Source organism: Girardinichthys multiradiatus, chromosome 19 (genome assembly GCF_021462225.1).
Source record: "Girardinichthys multiradiatus isolate DD_20200921_A chromosome 19, DD_fGirMul_XY1, whole genome shotgun sequence".
In the NCBI taxonomy this organism is placed as follows: Eukaryota; Metazoa; Chordata; class Actinopteri; order Cyprinodontiformes; family Goodeidae; genus Girardinichthys; species Girardinichthys multiradiatus.
In genome coordinates, this window is record NC_061811.1 from 26,516,705 (window position 1) to 26,529,205 (window position 12,501).

General features: G+C 39.3%; 1 protein-coding gene across 3 annotated transcripts in view; it reads left to right on the plus strand.

The window, feature by feature from the left end:
* stag1a (stromal antigen 1a) overlaps positions 1 to 12,501 on the plus strand; it is a 55,840-nt gene that overhangs the window by 24,675 nt on the left and 18,664 nt on the right. The window contains exon 2 of one of the 3 annotated variants that reach the window (XM_047346050.1): positions 12,088 to 12,131. The exons of 1 other annotated variant lie outside the window; for it this stretch is intronic. The gene's annotated coding sequence lies outside the window, so the exon portion shown is untranslated. Of the gene's footprint in view, positions 1 to 4,657; positions 4,760 to 12,087; positions 12,132 to 12,501 lie in introns of those variants that run through there. One more of the 3 variants, XM_047346051.1, reaches the window with a different exon arrangement.

Below are 12,501 nucleotides of genomic sequence, written 5' to 3' on the forward strand. Positions count from 1 at the left end.
ATTTTGAAATCACATATTCATTTAAAACTCTGACTCAATTGTATCCAAAAAGGTCTAGATTTGTTTTAGCTGCGCTATTCAAAAAGACAAAGCAGTTTTTACTGAATTTTAGCTAGAGATGGGCGATACGCACCAAAAAGTTGATCATGATTATCTTTTGGTATTTATTCAGATAAGCACAGAGATATACATTACTTCAGGACTCCAGTTACATTAAATAGTGTACTGCAGTTGTATTCATATAGATACAGATATTTGTTGCCGCTATCATGGAACTTACAGTGAAGAAATGGTAACTTCCATCACTATGTTGAAAGTAGAGTTTATCATTGTGAGGATAAATCCAAACCCTTATGACATTCAAAAGAATTTCAAGATAACGATTAACTTCATTGGAGATGATATCTATAACATTAACTTGCCATCTGAACCTGGATGCTTTAACTCTGCACTAATGGGATGATCCTTCAGGTCAAGCGGTCCACATAGCTTCAAGTTAATTAAATCCTTTTAAATCCACCCAGGCTAAAGTATTACTTGAGCTGCCCGTGTTTACCTCTGACAGTGCTGCAGTACTTTAGAATTAAATCTCTCAAATGCCGAGGCACTTGATCCTGACGCTTTTTCCTCGGTCCATCTTAATGCTGCCTTGAAGTGTGTTGTTAAATGTGCATTGCAGACAGTTCACAATCTGGTAGGTATGAGGGGAGATGCAGAGCGTGGTTTACAGTTACAGATAACGGCTGAGGTTGATGTGGGTCAGATTCTTCTATGGCTTGTCAAGGATGGACCTTTTTTAGGGTACTTATAAAAGTGTTAAATAACTGGTGAGCTGAAAATTACTGTTTGAGAATTGTAGTGAGCTTGTTGCTGTGGAAACCAACATTTAAGGTGTTAGTTTTCAATTTGTGCAGACAAAATAGTTCAGTTTTCAGCAGCTAAACATGCCTTACATCTCATGTCACAGAGTATTATCAAGGTAATGACCCTCAGATTGACATTGAGCTAACATCTGCTAAGCAAGTCAGTGGCTGTAAGGATGAGTAAAGACAGGACCGGAAAGGAAACTTAAGCTGGTTTATAATGTGGCCTGTCACTTCTCTGCTTAGTTTATAGCTACAGTGAAAAGCACATACCCCTCTTCTATTTTTTTTTTTTTTAAATGCTTCAAATGTAAGGCTGTAAAGACCTTCCAAAAAAATGTCCGTGTTTGTCTCATCAGTCCACAAAGTATTTTTCCAGAAGTCTTCTGTCTTTATTTACACAGTCTTAATAACTTTATTTCCTAGAAATAGAATTTGTGTCATTTCTGATCCCCGATTTTTGTAAAGCTTTGATCTGCCAATTCGATTTTGGCCAGTTCTGTTATCTTTATAGGAACTACAACACAAGAGCATACCAACATAGCATTCAAAAATATTTTTTTAGCAGTCATTTATTATTTATATGAGGAGCAGGGGTGAAAGCAGTTGCTGTACAAGTGGGGTTAGATTTTAAAATACAGACAAAATACAATTTTCTTTTTAACTGTCCTCACTATATAAGCGATACATGTAGCTTGCAGTACTGCTTCTCAAAGTAAGTGTGGTACTGAAGACATTATCATGCACGTCATTATCCTAAGGGTATTCTGGTTTCCAAAATTATATGGACAAGGCATGTTGGACGATTCTGATTTTTGACAGTAAATAATCTTGAATTCAGATCTCTGCACAAAAGTATGAAATAACTCGGCAGCTGTTTAAAAAAATATATATATAGTTTTTGAAAACAAAAGCACTATATTACCTATAAAGAAATTATTAAATTGAGAACTTTTCCTTTTAGTGTTCACTTGCATGGAGTCTTTCGTGCATGTTTGCATGTTCTCTGCATGCGTGGTTTCTCTCCGGGTACTCTGGCTTACTCCCTCATTCTAAAAACTATTAGGTTAATTGATCACTCTAAAATTGCCCTCAGGTATGAGTTCATGTATGCATGGTTTACAGTCCTGTTTTCCCTGTATTGCCTTGTGATGGACTGGTGACACTTTCCAGGGTGTACCCCGCCTCTTAACCTATGACCCCTGGAAATAAACACCAGCCCCTTGCAACCCAGCAAAGATAACCAGATATAGACGATGGATCACTTGGGTTGGCTAGGCATCATTTCAATTTCCTATTCCTCGTTTTGATTCTGGTTCCCAGCATAGAGAATCCATTCCGATTCTAACCGTAGCAAGTTTCTTTGCATGATATGTCTTATTGCAAGTGTTGCACTGAGCTAACTAGTGCTGGGCGATAAGACAATACATATCATGGGGACGATAGAAAAGTGTCTATTGTGCTACTTCTCTTCTATCGTTTCTAACATAATTTTATCAATTATTCAAGCAAATATTTCATAAAGTAGGCTATGATGAATGTATTAGTGTTGTCACTTTGCATACACTCAGTTTATATATGTGATAAACAAGAATAAGAAATAGGTTTTTTGCTAACAAGCTCCGTCTTGTGGTTTTGCGACATGACGTTGCTTTACGTTATGTGACTCACGCCGGTTTGTGACATGCTTTATGTTATTTAACTCATGAGTGCTGAAAGATGGAGGTGCCAGAGGCTGAAGTCTCATACCCAGGGTTGCAACAAACAGAGACAGGTATGCAGGCAGCCCAAGAAGAAGCTCTTTTACCAAAAATGGGGTGTAGGTCTGTGATTTGGTTACATTTAGGGTTCAAGAAGCTGCTACTGCAGCTCTACCTCTGCCTCATCTGTTGTCATTTGATACACATATATTGCTGCACTAAAATGTATTTTTCTCATTTGTGACAGTTCAGTTAAATGTTATGGAGCCTGCAAGGGGATATGGGGAAATTTGTTTTTCTTTTGCGTCCCCACGCAATACTTTTGCATTACCTTTGCAATACTTTTGCGTCCCCACGCAATAGCCTCTGCGTTATCTCGCAAAAATGGAACAAACACTATACCCCGTTTTTGAGATTTATTGAGTTTTATTTTGAAATCGGCCTTAAATAAAAGGATCTTCAATCAGACTTAAAGACAGTTATTATCCACAAGCTGTCAAACTACTGAACTCTGGACAATAATACTGCACAAAACCACATCGGTGACACTTTTTTTGCTTATTGCTGCTGCGTGATGTTCTTCTTATCCTAAGCATTTAATCGCATTGTTGACTGCATGTGAACCTGCATATGACAAATAAACCATATCAATGCCATATCAGTGCTGTTTGTTCTGTGAGCAGTTTGTCATCTGCGCTGCTGTTCCAAAATGCACAGCTTTCTCAAGGTGATTAACAACTTTTGCATGGGAACGCAAAAAGTATTGTGAGCGAACGCAAAAGTATTGCGTGGGGACGCAAAAACAAAATTCCCCCATGTCCCCTGGTGGGCTCCATAAAATGTCACTTTAAAATAAAGTTGGAAAAAAGTAAATAATGATATTATTTTGTCATATTTTCAGAGAATAACAGAGAAATTGGGGGTATATCGTGATATATATCGTTATTGTGATATAAAATAGTCTATATCGTGATATATGATTTTTTCCATATCGCCCAGCACTAACCGGTCATTTCTTTTATTAAAGTTAAGCTCACACTCTGATTGCCACCACATACTGTCCATGGCTTCGCAAACGCTTCCTCCGGATTCTTCTTTGTTGGAGTTCGGTGGCTTCTATTTCTAGTCGGCAGACTGGGCGTCAAAACTAGGAATCAAGATTAAAAAATTGTAAAGATTCATGTAGAATCTAAATGTTAAACCCTGTTCCAATCGATTCTCGAGACTATGCCAAACACTATGCATGGCTAGATGGAGTTGCATATGCGCACAAGCTTGAATTTGGGACATTGTGCATCTATGTGTGTGTTTGTGTGTGTGTGTGTGTGTGTGTGTGTGTGTGTGTGTGTGTGCCGTATTTTGTTGGTGCAAGTTTTTAGACTGAGGGAGTTGGCTCTTATGTAGAGGTTTGGAACCACTGCCCAAGAGAATGTAGATCCTTACCTTAACTCTGTTTTCCAAAAGCCTGACAACATTTTTAAATCCAACATGTTCTGTAACAGACAGCAGTTCAGAATAATAAAACAGAGGAGCATTGTTGTTCTGTTCTGCTTCATGTTATCTACTGAAAGTCTTGTTCTCACTCACTGTGCTCACAAGTTAAATAAACCACAAACTGATTCTTAAATATTGGTGCTTCCTCTGATATTGTTTTAAACACCTCAATGGTTTTCAGTCTTCCTCCTTCAGTAACAGCTTCCACACAGAAGACTGTCAGTGCAACCTGCTAGTTCTTAGACATGGTGCCTTCACTGACCGAAAATTATCAGATTGTTCATTTTCCAATCTTGTGCCAGTCAGGCCAAAAGTCATTCATTTTCAATCACCAGCCATTTTTGCAGTGGATCTCACTTAGTTCCTGTAATGTTGACCTTGCTTAGTCACTTCCTCATCTGCCTATTCTTCAGACAGAGTTATTGATGCAACATCTGCATCCTCAAGGACTTAAAACTATTGGCATGTGACTGTATTGTATTTAATTGTACTTATTGATGGCGATACATAAGGCATATACAGTATCTGAGAAAACGGATTTAATGAATTCACTCTTGTTCTTTTTTTTTTTTCCTGTATACCGACAAGATACAGTAATATCCCCCAGCGCACATCACAGGTCTCAAGAAGATAACAGGCAATTAAAGCTGATGCAGTACAGGTTAACGCTGGATGAAGAAAAGAACTGGAAATAGCAGGAAGGTGTGTTGTGCTTTATGTGCTATTACCTGATTTTTCTTTACAAAGTATTTGGTCCACAAGCTTAATGGAAATAGCAGAATCGTAAAAAATACAGTTAATGGTGTTAATGTCACATAACTGTTCTATGTCTACACATGCATTCATGTCTATATGGTGGAATGCAAAATTCACCAGAAAACATCCTAAAGGCTTGTGGTTGTCATCCAACTTACCTTTACCTGACAGGATAGTTGCTTTCATACATCTAATGAAAGTAAAGTCAGATTATCTTCTTTAAGGTTTCCTTTGTTTTATCTGCAGTACCTTAGTATGGAAGTGTGGGTTGTATCAGTATGTCAAGTCTAAGCAACCGGCATTCACGCTTGCCATGTATCACTTTAACAAGTGATATAGAGTTATTACCGGAGGGTGTGTTCCAACTACAGGGGGATCACACTCCTCAGCCTCCCTGGTAAGGCCTACGCCAGGGTATTGGAGAGGAGAGTCCGACCGATAGTCGAACCTCAGCTTCAGGAGGAGCAGTGTGGTTTTCGTCCCGGCCGTGGAACACTGGACCAGCTCTATACCCTCTACAGGGTGCTCGAGGGTTCATGGGAGTTTGACCAACCGGTTCACATGTGTTTTGTGGACCTGGAGAAGGTATTCGACTGTGTGATGCCCTGTGGGGGGTGCTCCAGGAGTATGGAATCGGTGGCTCTTTACTAGGGGCCATCCGGTCCCTGTACGAGCGGAGCAGGAGTTTGGTTCGCATTGCCGGCACTAAGTCGGACCTGTTCCCAGTGCATGTTGGACTCCGGCAGGGCTGCCCTTTGTCGCCGGTCCTGTTCATAACTTTTATGGACAGGATTTCTAGACGCAGCCAAGGGCCGGAGGGGGTCGGGTTTGGGGACCAGTGGATTTTGTCTCTTCTTTTTTCAGATGACGTGGTCCTGCTGGCCCCCTCTAGCCAAGACCTACAGCATGCGCTGTGGCGGTTTGCAGCCGAGTGTGAAGCGGCTGGGATGAGGATCAGCTCCTCCAAGTCTGAGGCCATGGTACTCGACCGGAAAAGGGTGGCTTGTCCTCTTCAGGTTGGAGGGGAGTTCCTGCCTCAAGTGGAGGAGTTTAAGTATCTCGGGGTCTTGTTCACGAGTGAGGGAAGAATGGAGCGGGAGATCGACAGACGGATCGGTGCGGCTGCCACAGTAATGGGGGCGCTGTGCCGGTCCGTTGTGGTGAAGAGAGAGCTGAGCCGAAAAGCAAAGCTCTCAATTTACTGGTCGGTCTACGTTCCTACCCTCACCTATGGCCATGAACTTTGGGTCATGACCGAAAGAACGAGATCCCGGATACAAGCGGCTGAAATGAGTTTCCTCCGTAGGGTGGCCGGGCACTCCCTTAGAGATAGGGTGAGGAGTTCGGCCATCCGGGAGGGGCTCGGAGTAGAGCCGCTGCTCCTCCACATCGAGAGGAGCCAGTTGAGGTGGCTCGCGCATCTATACCGGATGCCTCCTGGACGCCTTCCTCGGGAGGTGTTCCAGGCACGTCCCACCGGGAGGAGGCCCAGGGGACGGCCCAGGACACGCTGGAGGGACTATGTCTCTCGGCTGGCCTGGGAACGCCTTGGGCTCCCCCTGGAGGAACTGGAGGAGGTGTCTGGAGAGAGGGACGTCTGGGCGTCTCTGCTGAGTCTGCTGCCCCCGCGACCCGGTCCCGGATAAGCGGAAGACGACGAGTACGAGTACCTTAGTATGGAAGTGTGGGTTGTATCAGTATGTCAAGTCTAAGCAACCGGCATTCACGCTGGCCATGTATCACTTGTATCACTTTAACAAGTGATATAGAGTTATTACCAACTGTAGGGACATTGAACTGTGACTGAGCTCTGATTTGCTGCACTCAGGAAAGGCTAAAATTAAAAACAGCTTTCCTTTTCTTTCTTTTTTTGTCACAGTTAAATCATTTAAGATCCTCTGCACTGTATTATGCCCATTATTTTTAGGTGGATTCATAGTCTATTGGTGTTAATTAAAGCTAGTGAAAGACAGCTAATGTCCCATTTTATTTAGTTTATCTTTTGAGTGTCATTGTTAATTTAAAATCTTTTGTCTAAGTAAGCTATTGTTAGAATTTTTCTGCACTACTTAAAGCCACTTGGTGGAAACGTTCTGTGTGATACATCAGATGGATTTTATTCCTGTTCTATCTTGTGGCAGAGTTAATTAGGATGGATTTTTCAATCGGAGTGTGCTGAATGTGCTCTCATCCTATAACTAGCTGCATTCTCTAGTTATGCCACGTGCCAGTGTAATTCTTTTCTTTTATAATCTGTAATAATCATGTACTGTTTTTTTTTTCTGCTCTTTTTTTGCTGTGAGGTTGTGGCCGAATGTCAGACGATAGTCTACAAATGGGTTGGCACTAACGTAACATCAATCTGATGGGAGAAATTACTCAAGCAGTTGAATGTGCCGTTCCTATATAGTTTCAGCCAGCTGACAGGCAGTGTGGAGCAACCAGTGGCAGAAGGGCAGCACAGTCTTAATCTGCTCTTTATACTGCCGTGGAATAAAGCAGCCACCATGCCGTTTTCTCTCTTATAACAAGGAATTTAAATATTAGAAACAATGTGAAAAACTTGGGTAATCCCTGACACCGTTAACTAGTCTCTGCCTGCTTTGTAGTTATGTTTATATCTATAAAAACAATTTTCCTGTACTGCCTTTCTCTTCTTACACTCAGCAATATTTTTTCTATGTCGACGTCGCAACTAGTTCTCCCCAGATCATGCATGAACATATTCTGGCATAAACCTTTTTATTTCTTGTCTAATAAAGTGACTTAAGTATGAGTAATGAGTGTTTTTAAAAGAAATGTGCCAGCGAAATAGGTCACGTCATGGAACACTAATGTAGTCTATTATGCACTAAAATGATTAGTTAATGTTTTATTGTTAATCTTACATTCATATTTGTCATTATGTATGTCATTACAGCCTATAAATGAGGTTGAATTATTCGGCAGCAATACATCTTTCTACGCTGATATATATCATTTACCTGGGTATGTTTTTAACACCATTTAAAGCCATCAATAAATAGATACCAGTAAACACTTTTGTAATATTATTGAGCGTATTTAAGGATCTTATCTGTTATATTTAGACATAGCAGTACTAGGTTTTTATTGTTGTTTTTATACCAATTGCAACTCTTTAAAACCTGTCTGGATCTGTGTTGTGGTTTTGTTTAAACAGAGTTTTGATAAATCCTTCAGTCCTTAATAGACCAAAATCCCACTTGACCTTTCCAAGGACATCATTGAAGATGTTTTGAGAGTACTTTAACCAGCACAGAAGGTCCAATGACTGTCTATAAGTCATATTTAATGAAACACAGAATGGGTTTGTAAAAAGCCCGTTGTGTTTTGCTCTCCCCCTCTCTGTGGTCCCTCCTGTTTCCACTCAGCCAATCAAATAGGTCTTCACTGCTGGGCGTATGACCCACACCAGTTTCTATGGCAACACCAGTCTGCCTCCTGCAGAACATGTCATGCATGTTAAGTGACTCCCAGATGCTCACTGGTTGTCTCTTGTGCTTGCTCATAAGTAGACACTCAAACAGACTGTTGTATTCACACACACACACACACACACACACACACTGGATAAGGTGACAACAAAGTACAAAGTTCTTATAAACAGTATATCTATAAATAAATTTTCTTTTATTTGCAGGAATGGACACTAGAGATGCAAGTAATAAATGAGTTAATCTAAAATGTATTGATCTTATCGATCAACTAACAATTGATAAGTGGCTATTTTCTTAAAAATTGTTTCCTCTTGTATCAAGAGGGATGTGAAGGGCTGAATTTTATACAATATGCTGAATTAAAAAAGAAACGCATCATTATATTATAACAATTTATTGTGCCAGCTGTATTAAATACTGACTAAATAAACAAAAAAATGTTTTCTCACATATTAAATTAAACCAAGACATATTTATAAAATATAACAAACAGGAACCTAATAGGTTCCTGAATAGAAAAATATAAGATGAATACAATAAAAATGTGAAACACTTAATAGTCCTCCATGAACGGAAAGATGTGTGACTATCATTTAAAGATGGGATAAGCGGACATTATCAGTTAACCGAATCGAGCTAATTTTAATCTAATAAACCATTATTCGACAATTAATCGTAAGTCAGTTATTTGTTTTCATCCCTAATAGACACAGTTCTGTTATATATCTATGTACAAACTAAACAAAGATGTGGGTTGCTGTCAACATGAGTTTATGCAGATTTTACTTTTTACTTTTCAGCAGTTGTTACAAAACTAGGTGGGAGGTGGATTTTTAAGATCTTCATGGATTAAAGTTTCATTTAAAACCTGTAACATGACAGTCAAATCATTTGTTGTCCCCCTTTACAGATCAGTCATTTTTAGCTGGAAACTGTTAATTCTCAGTCTTAAAATACTGTCTGTCTTACAATGCTATATAATACTATATAACATTGAAATACTTCATTAAAATCAGTGCCATGTATATGCGTAGCTTTAAATACAGTTAAAGAAAACACACACTGCATTTCATCAGTATTACATGGTCTAATTTAGCATCTGGATTGCCTCCTACATATCTCCCTCACCAGTGTCATTTTGGATGCTGCAGTTTCCATTTATCTGAAGAGCAACAGATGTTTTGTCCCATCAGACGTTTCTGCAGGACTGCTTTTTGTTTCCAAAGATATGTCTGACTCGAAACATTCAGCTGCAGTAATAAGTAATATAGTTAGCTGAAGTCCTATACTAATTCTAGGATGTTTATTCAGCTCAAAACATATTTTTGTGTTGTTAGTTATTAATGTGCGGACAAAACTTGTAGAAACAGTTGTTTTCCTCCCACCAACAGCTGTCTGAGCTCAGAGCAAAATAGGAAGGTGCAGCAGCCAAAACAATTTCTATGCAGATGATAGTACAACAGCAGGACAGAGAAATGGGTATAATCAGGGACTCTGATGCTGCTAATTTAAAACTGCCTTTATGGGGACCCTGATCCCATACTTGAAACTGGATCGGAGCTGGGTTGGATAGAACCTGTGTTGTCACTGCTACACAAAATATCAAATCACAGTTGTCATCACAGTATCAGTGTGTGCAATGTCACGATCACAAACAACTGTTTACACGCAATAATTGGTTGGATGTGATTCTGTATGCCAGTGGTATATTTAGCCTGTTGGACAGACTTTCACCACTCTTGATGCCCACAGTTCATGTATGAATTAGTGGCTGAGATGCTAAATCTCATAAAGAATGGTGGAGACATTATGATAGTGGAATAGAGCCCGGAATATGTGGTTTAATCGTAATCTTTGTCTCAATATTTAGCAATAACGTCATGTTTGTATGTTTTCCTGTTATTGTGCAGCCCTAGGCCTTCTTTAATTGGATAATAAGAAACAAGTTTATATACAAACCAAAACTGTTTGGGTTATTTTTCTTTTAAACTTGATTCCACTGGTTTAGAACCTGCTTAACAAAACCTCTGGATTAAAATAGGAAATGAAATGTCTGGAATGTTATAGCAAATAATTTGACTCCAATCAGCTACTTGCAGAACCACGTAGAGTACTAATATAGCTATAAATTACCAGAGATTTATTTGCATATGTAACACTATGACCTACCACAGGTTAGGACGTAAAATTTTAAAGAAGATATATATATATATATATATATATATATATATTATGTTCTGTTTTATCAGAAACGGTCCTTTGGTGTTCTTTTTGTGTTCACACAGCAATATAATAAAATTTAACTTTAAAAACTGACTGTTTCAAAGTGTTGCTGTTGGTAATGTCTGCTTTATCTTCCAACAGCCGAAGAGTGGTCCAGGAGACCCACTGCAAATTATTAATGGCCTGCAGTCCAAGCCGGTACATTCTTATGTGTGTGTTTGTGCAGGTGCGAGAAAGCCATAGAGAGCTGGGGTGTCACAAAAATTAAGCAAACCAGCATGCATTGGGAATTATGTAGTTGTTGGTTGCTACTGAGCCGGGCTCCTGACTTTCTCACCTACACAAACACACACACAAAAGCAACAGATTCTCACGCACAATCCTGCTCCCTGTTAGTCAGACCTTTAAAAAAGAAATGAAGGCATGACGTAAGAATCCATTCAGATAAACTTGGCCTCTCAATGACGAAGAGGAAGCCGAAGCGTGATAGAGTGAGTAGGAGCCAAGAGCTTATGTAGATCACTCTGTGAATTACAGTCTGTGGAGGTGGACTTGTTGGCATCTCTGGTACTGAAGTGAAAAATCTCTGATTGAAGCTCATTTAAACAGTCTAAACATTAAACCTGTCACTTCCGGCTGCATAAATATGGCATGAAGTTAGTATATATTATCTTATTTTTGTTGGCAGCTTAATGTTCTGCTGTTTCTCAGCCAGAAAGCAGCAAAAAAGCTCAGCTATAACCCCCTCATATAGTGTCTTGTAAAGTATTCACATCCCTTGAATTTTGAAGTTATAACTACAATATTAAATGTGTTTTATGGCGATTTTATGCACTAGACCAGTATTTCTCAATTATTGGGGCGCGCCCCCTAGAGATGTAGTGTATAATTGTGATGCAAAAGAGAATCCCACTATTGACAGATTACTTTTAGCTTACTTATGAAAGCAGTTGGATGCAGAGTAAAGTTGGAAACAAATGCATGGTGTACTTTTCATATTTTTATTTGGGGAGAAAAATATCTTTACAACAATGCACTACTTTGTGTTGGTCTCCTGCATAAAATCCCAATAAAATGGACTGAAGTTTGTGCTAATGTGGCAAAATACAAAAAGGTGTAAGGGTGTGAATTCTTTTGAAAAGAATTTCATAGCAGTGTATGAACTGTACTGCATTTTTTTTATTTTATTATTTTTTTGCTTATTTTTTTTCTAACAAAACAAGCAGTGCAGATATGTTTATTATGTAATTTAACACTTGTGTCCTGTTCATTCATATAAGTGTTTTGAGTGCTAATAAAGGCAAGGGTGGCAGCATTTTTCTTTTGCTCATCATGAATACTGACAACTATAGAAACAAGCTTTTATATTTTTACATTTTTTCTGTCTGGGCAGCCAAAGTGTCTCAATCCAGTTAAAGATGCATTCAAAGTTGACTTCTACCTTCTCTGCTTTGGGAAAGGATCAACTCTTAATCTTGCATTATTGCAATCAAATAAACATCTCACAGGATTGCTAAGTTAATACATAAATAAATACCCTCAGTGTCCTAAATGAAGTCATTTATTTAGCTAACACCTGTTTCTCCCTGCCAGAGAACCACCTCTGTCTAATCTGGGTCCACTTCTGCTGAAACAAGGTGCTCTCCTGCCCATGCCTCTCCACACTACAAACACTGCATGGAAAGCAGCATTTAAATACACACTCTCTTAGCCTGCCCCCTACTGTTACTCAGATCTGCTTTCAAACACACATGTATGCACTTTCACACACTCTGAGGAAAATATAACTCCAGAACCTTCTGTAGCTGGACAGAATCAACACAAATGATATTTATAGCCTAAATTCGCCTTGGTACATTTTTTTCTGTCTATTTTCTCGTATTAAAACCCAATTAAGCAATCTGGAGATAGAGGGTGGAGGACTTTGTGGAGCATACCGCCTCTTGTGGTTTAGTAAGGTATTGCTCCCACTGTAGTTTTAACTTTTAGTGGATCGGTTGAAGAAAC